Source organism: Anabrus simplex, chromosome 7 (genome assembly GCF_040414725.1).
Source record: "Anabrus simplex isolate iqAnaSimp1 chromosome 7, ASM4041472v1, whole genome shotgun sequence".
NCBI lineage: Eukaryota > Metazoa > Arthropoda > Insecta > Orthoptera > Tettigoniidae > Anabrus > Anabrus simplex.
The window spans coordinates 151,301,765-151,307,915 of NC_090271.1; positions in this window are offsets into that span (position 1 = coordinate 151,301,765).

Consider the following 6,151-nt stretch of genomic DNA (forward strand, 5'->3'; position numbering starts at 1 on the left):
AAACAACATACTTTATGATGTGGTGTAAATTACATGTGTCCTACATTCGTGGAAAAGAACACTTTCATCATCGCCTGGTATATGCGTCATAACGATATGAAGAATAAGAATTATTATGTTTAATTTCCTTCAAGCTTATAGCTCCAATTTTCCAAGAAAATTCTTTGCCTATCTGCTTCATCACGAAATACCACGTGAGGTATATGACAGAATGGGTTCTCTCATACTTCCACGAAAGAAAGCTATACTTCAATTTATCAAGATTTCTCCTACATCATCATAATAATAATAATAATAATAATAATAATAATAATAATAATAATAATAATAATAATAATAATAATAATAATAATAACAATCATTTATTTATTTATTTAATTTATATTTTATTTATTTATTTATTTATTTATTTATTTATTTATTTATTTATTTATTTATTTATTTATTTATTTATTTATCCGTGTCCGAAATTACTACAATATATTTACAACTCTATTTACAGCTTGTTTTTCCAGTATTCAACTGTCGAGATGGCACATTCATTGGCTTCCACCAAATCCTTCTTACTACATGGTTTAGGCAGATTTCTACAGATGGGAAGGTGTCCATGATCATGCATTTCACAACACTCACACAGATCTTGATCACCGTACCCCCGCCTTTTCAGGTTGGTTTTACATCGTGTCACTCCTGATTAAATCTGTTAAGCGTCTTCCAATGCCCATATTGAAGATGATGTCCTGCAGCTGGCTTCTTTTTCACTCCCCATAATCCTACAGGCGACTTCCTTCGCCAGAGTTCCCTTCGCCGAGATTCGGCTGATGATGAGATTGACGTTGTCGTTTGTAGGAAGCTCTTCCTCGATTTGAATCTTGATGGGTGGGCATGAAGTCCAAACATTGGATGTCTTGGATCAGTTTCTTGCTTTTTCTTCTCAATCTCTGTTGCAGCTTGTCTCCTAACATCTGGAGGTACTACTCCCGTAAGTGGAAATATCTTAACAGGAGTTGATCGTAAGGAGCCTGCAACAATGCGACCTGTCTCGTGGAGGGCAAACATCCACTTGGTTTGTATGAGCGGAATTCCTCCAGACTGGAGCAGCATACCCTGCAGCAGAGAAACACAGGGCAAGGGCAGATGTACGGAGGACACTAGGCTGTGCTCCCCATGTGTGTGAGTTCAGGAAGAAGATAATTCGTGCTTCATATCTTCTGTTTGGTATCTGTACATTGTTGTTTATAAGTTAGGGCACGGTCCAACTTTACCCCTAGATATTTGGGTTGATCGCAATGGTTTAATTTGTGTCCTTTCCGGGTTAAGTTCAACTCCTTTCTTGCTTCTTTATTGCGCACATGGAGGTTTTTCCGGATTGGGTTTCAGGTGATTCTCGTCATAGTAGACAGCTAGCTATTCAAGAGCAGATGTCAGTTTTAATTCTACTTCTTCAAATGTCATTCTTTGAGCAGCAAGAGCTGTGTCATCTGCGTAGATGAAAGCCCTAGTTCCGGTGTAAAGTGGCTGATCGTTGGTATAGATGTATGTAATATTGGAGCCAACACACTTCCTCGGGAGAGGACATTCTTTTGACAACTCCATCGACTTTTCTTGTCCTTCAGAGTGACAAAAATGTCTGTTCTGGAGCAGGCATTTAGTAAACTGTGTCGGTCGTTAGTCTTTGGTTGTTGAATACAACTTCCTTCTCATTCTCTTATGATTCACAGTATCATAAGCAGCCGTGAGATCAATAAAAGCAACTCCTGCTATTTGTTTCCTCTCATATCCATCCTCAATATTCTGGGTTATATTAAATATCTGAACAGAACATGACTTCCCCGCTCTGACACCTGACTGTTCCTTTATAATCTTTCTATCGATAGAATCCGAACTACAATTCAATATCAGCCTCTCCAGAATTTTGAAAAGATGATAGAGATACGGGTCTGAAATTTTTGGGGTCATTTGGCTATTTTCCTGGTTTAAGCAAGGCCACAACTTTCGCTTTGCGTCAGATCTTTGGAATCAACATTCTAGTCACACACGTGTTCATCAGTTTCAAAACCCAGTTGATAGTTATGGGGCCAAAATGTTTTTTTGCTCTGATCTTATATCATCCAAGCCGGCAGCTTTGTTATTTTTCATACATTTGATAGTAGTTCTCAGTTTTTCTTCCGTGAATGGTGTGCCAAGGTGGTCATTTTCCTCTTCATACGGTTGGATTTTTATTTATCTGGATCTTTTCGTGGTTTTGCCATTCAGCAATAGGTTGATGGGCTATTTGATCAGGAATAACCTTACTCAACTCCCAGGGCGAGACTGTAGACTGTAGGATCACCGTTAAGAGTTTTTTAGTAATTCCAGGCTTGTCGACTCGAGCGTTTCATACCAAACCTTTCGAGAAGGTTACACCATTTTTCTTGATGCTGATAAAGCTTCGAGGAGGTGTCCTCCTGTTTGTATTTAATTCTCTGCGAAGGGATCAATTTCAAATAGCTGTTCATATTTATTAAGGAGGTATTTTGAGTCCTTATCAAATCCAGGTATGTACATTGTTCTACAACCCCTAGGGATGTGTTCACGGGAGATGCTTTTTGCTAATTCCACAAAATATGGGTAATATACTGGATCAGGCTTGATTTTTGCTACTTCATCGTCCAGATTTTGAGAGAAAGTATTCCATTGAGCTTTTTGAAGTTGAGCTGTCTTTCAAAAATAACTTTTTCTGGTTTAACAACGGCCTGTACGGTACATATACGAGCTCGATGCTGTGTTCTTGAAAATGGATTTGCAATATTTGTTTCTTGGTTTGTTGAACAATATGTTCGGTGACAAAAATGTTGTCTGGGTTGTAACCCCTCCTCCATCGAGCACTGTTCAAGGAATGGGGTAACTTTGGGTCATGTATTAGTTTAAGACCCAAGCATTCGGCCCATTCTTCTAACTTTTGGCCATTTGTGTCACTCTCTTTGTATCCGCAAGACCTACTATGACAACTGAAGTCACCGATGACTAGCTTTGTTGATTGAGAATGGAAATTGCAAGTTTCTGTAAATTTATATTCCGTATTTGGTGGCTTATAGACAGATATAATAGTGCAGGATTGAATTTCAACGGTCAGGATTTCAGTGTCATCTACACAGGTCAAGTCTGCAGATAGACTGTTGGTACCCTTTTTAATGAAAACGGCACTCCCATATTGTTCATTAGGTCTTTCCAGGACAAGTTTCATTCCGTTCACCTTTGGTCTGCGATCATTTGATCCTCCATGTGTCTCCTGAACCAGTAGGATATCAGAGTTCTTTTTCTTGTCAATATTACTTTCCATGTAAAACTCCAAACTTGGTGGCCCCGTTCGTTCGACACTCGAACTCCATACACTCTTCATCTCTCTGTCTTAATTTCATTCTGATCGATCTCTTTCTCCTGGGGCCGGTTAACTGCGTAACCAGTTGATTAATGAGCCTGCTTCCTATCTCTAAGGTTGCAGGATCAAATCCCAGCGCAATCTTTCGCCATTTAAGACTTGTGTCAAGTGCTTTTCAGGACGACACTCCGGCATATGTTAAAAACAGTGAACTGAAGTGAAGTCAAATTATTAAACTTTTTGTCTTAGGTATATGTTTCGTGTTTAATATTTAATTTTAAAGTATCCTTTATAAAAGATATATCCTCATAATTAAACACATTTCTTCATTGTTTCAGGTAAGATCCTGCTTGAGAAACTGGCTGTTTAATGGTGAACCAGGAAATTCTTCTTTCAGGCAAGTGGAATAATACATGTTGTTTATCTTTGAGTGGAAAGGAATATTCACTGATTGTTACCGATTAATAAGGAATATTACTTCAATATAACCAATCATAGTAATCATTTTTAATCTGACAACATTAACGCTGCCTGCGTGTCATTCTCAACGGTCCGTTATACTCCATTCGAGTGCAGAATAAATCAGACTTCTCGTGGGTGATTTATGGCCACCAGAGATATCTTAAATGCCGACAGAGTACGCCATAGTGTGTCGAATGGATTTGTTTTTCGTCCTTCAAAAATCAAACTATTTCTGTGGGTTTGAACACGTGATCCTAGTATACAGAGGCCGACAGTCGACCACTGATCCATAAATGAAGCTGTAGCACTAATGGGTCCATCTGTTACCCGACGTCGAGTGTAAAGATTTTAATTCTGGATCTGGGCTGCCTGCAGATGGTATAGGGAGAGTCAGTCACTGCTCCCACATTGGAAACTGTGATTTGGGTGTTTCAGACGTGTTTCATGAAAACTATCCCCATGAAATATCTGGAAATTCCGGTGCATTGGTGATGGAAATAATATGGAACTCGCATTCCGAATTTTTAAGCTCGAATTTTCAGGGAGGTGGGAGGGGAGAAGCGAGATATACGCGAGTAAATACGGTATTAACGGAAAGAAAGAGCAAAATCGTGCAAAATCTATATATATAAAATAAGAGTTTTGTCTGTACATTGCTCAGAATTTGAAAATAATGGTATTTCTGTACCGGTCATGTCCATAGTAACAAGAAAATGTACTTTTTACTTTTCCGTAATGTCTGTCTGTCTGTCTGTCTGTCTGTCTGTCTGTCTGTCTGTCTGTCTGTCTGTCTGTCTGTCTGTCTGTCTGTCTGTCTGTCTGTCTGTCTGTCTGTCTGTCTGTCTGTCTGTCTGTCTGTCTGTCTGTCTGTCTGTCTGTCTGTCTGTCTGTCTGTCTGTCTGTCTGTCTGTCTGTCTGTCTGTCTGTCTGTCTGTCTGTCTGTCTGTACACGCATCACGAGAAAACAGTTGAAGAGAATTTAATGAAAATCGGTATGTGAAGTCGGGGGATGAGCCTCTACAATCTAGGCTATAAATTATTTTACTCACGCTGAGTGAAATGGTAGTTTAGGGGAAGGCCTAAAATTGAATTCTCAACTATTTATGTTATTAGTGGTCTAATGAAAATCGGTATGTGAAGTCGGGGGATGAGCCGCTACAATCTAGGCTATAAATCATTTTACTCACGCTGATTGAAATGGTAGTTTAGGGGAAGGCCTAAAATTGAATTCTCAACTATTTATGTTATTAGTGGTCGTATTTTAAAGAAAATGGGTATGCAAAGTTGGGGAATAAATTGCTACAATCTAGGCTATCAATAATTGTATTCACGCTGAGAAAAATGGTGGTTTAGGGGAAGGCCTAAAATTTAATTCTCAAATATTGTTATTAGTAGTCCTATCTTGATGAAAATCGGTATGCAAAGTCAGGAAATAAGTCGTTATGGTCTAGGCTGTAAATTATTTTATTCACGCTGAGTGAAATGGTAGTTTTGAGGAAGGCCTAAAGTGTAATTCTCAAATATTTCTTATTAGAAGTGTAGTCGATGAATGCTAGATAACTAAGATTATATAGTATTAAATTTCCTATTATTCATATCTTGTACATTGTTACCGTACTGACTATGATCACCAAGATATTCATGAATTTGGATTTTTGTTACTAAGTCCATATCAGCGCCGAGTAACGAGAAAATCGGTAAACAGTATTTAATGAAAATCTGTATGTAAAGTCAGAGAATAAGAAACTACAGTTTACGGTATAAAATATTTTACAAATCACAGAGTCGAAAGAAAACTAAATGAGAAGGCCTACAATGTAGAAAGCTCATAATATTGATCAACAATAACATTACATTAACCATTGTTTGTCGTGATGTGCTTTGTGTCTTCTGTTGCCACTCATCTCCGGTAGATAGGATTACTGCTGATACCGAGTATTTTTTATTTGATTTCCGTCACACCGACATAGATAGGTTTTATGGCGACGATGGGATAGGGAAGGGCTAGGAGTGCCTTAGGCCTTAATTAAGGTACAGGCCCAGCATTTGACTGGTGTGAAAGTGGGAAGCCACGGAATAACATCTTCAGCGCTGCCGACAATGGGGTTCGAATCCACTATCTCTCGAATGCAAGCTCTCAGCTGCGCACCGCTAACCACACGGTTAACTCGCCCAGTCGGACAGAGTGTAACAGCCTGCCTGAATATTGATGGGAAGTAGCTGGGGAGTTAGATAACTTTCTTCTTTAGCATGCTATTCCCCTGGTTTATAAATTTTCTGATACTACTGGTACGTAACACACTGGATCATCATAGCATTCGGGCTATT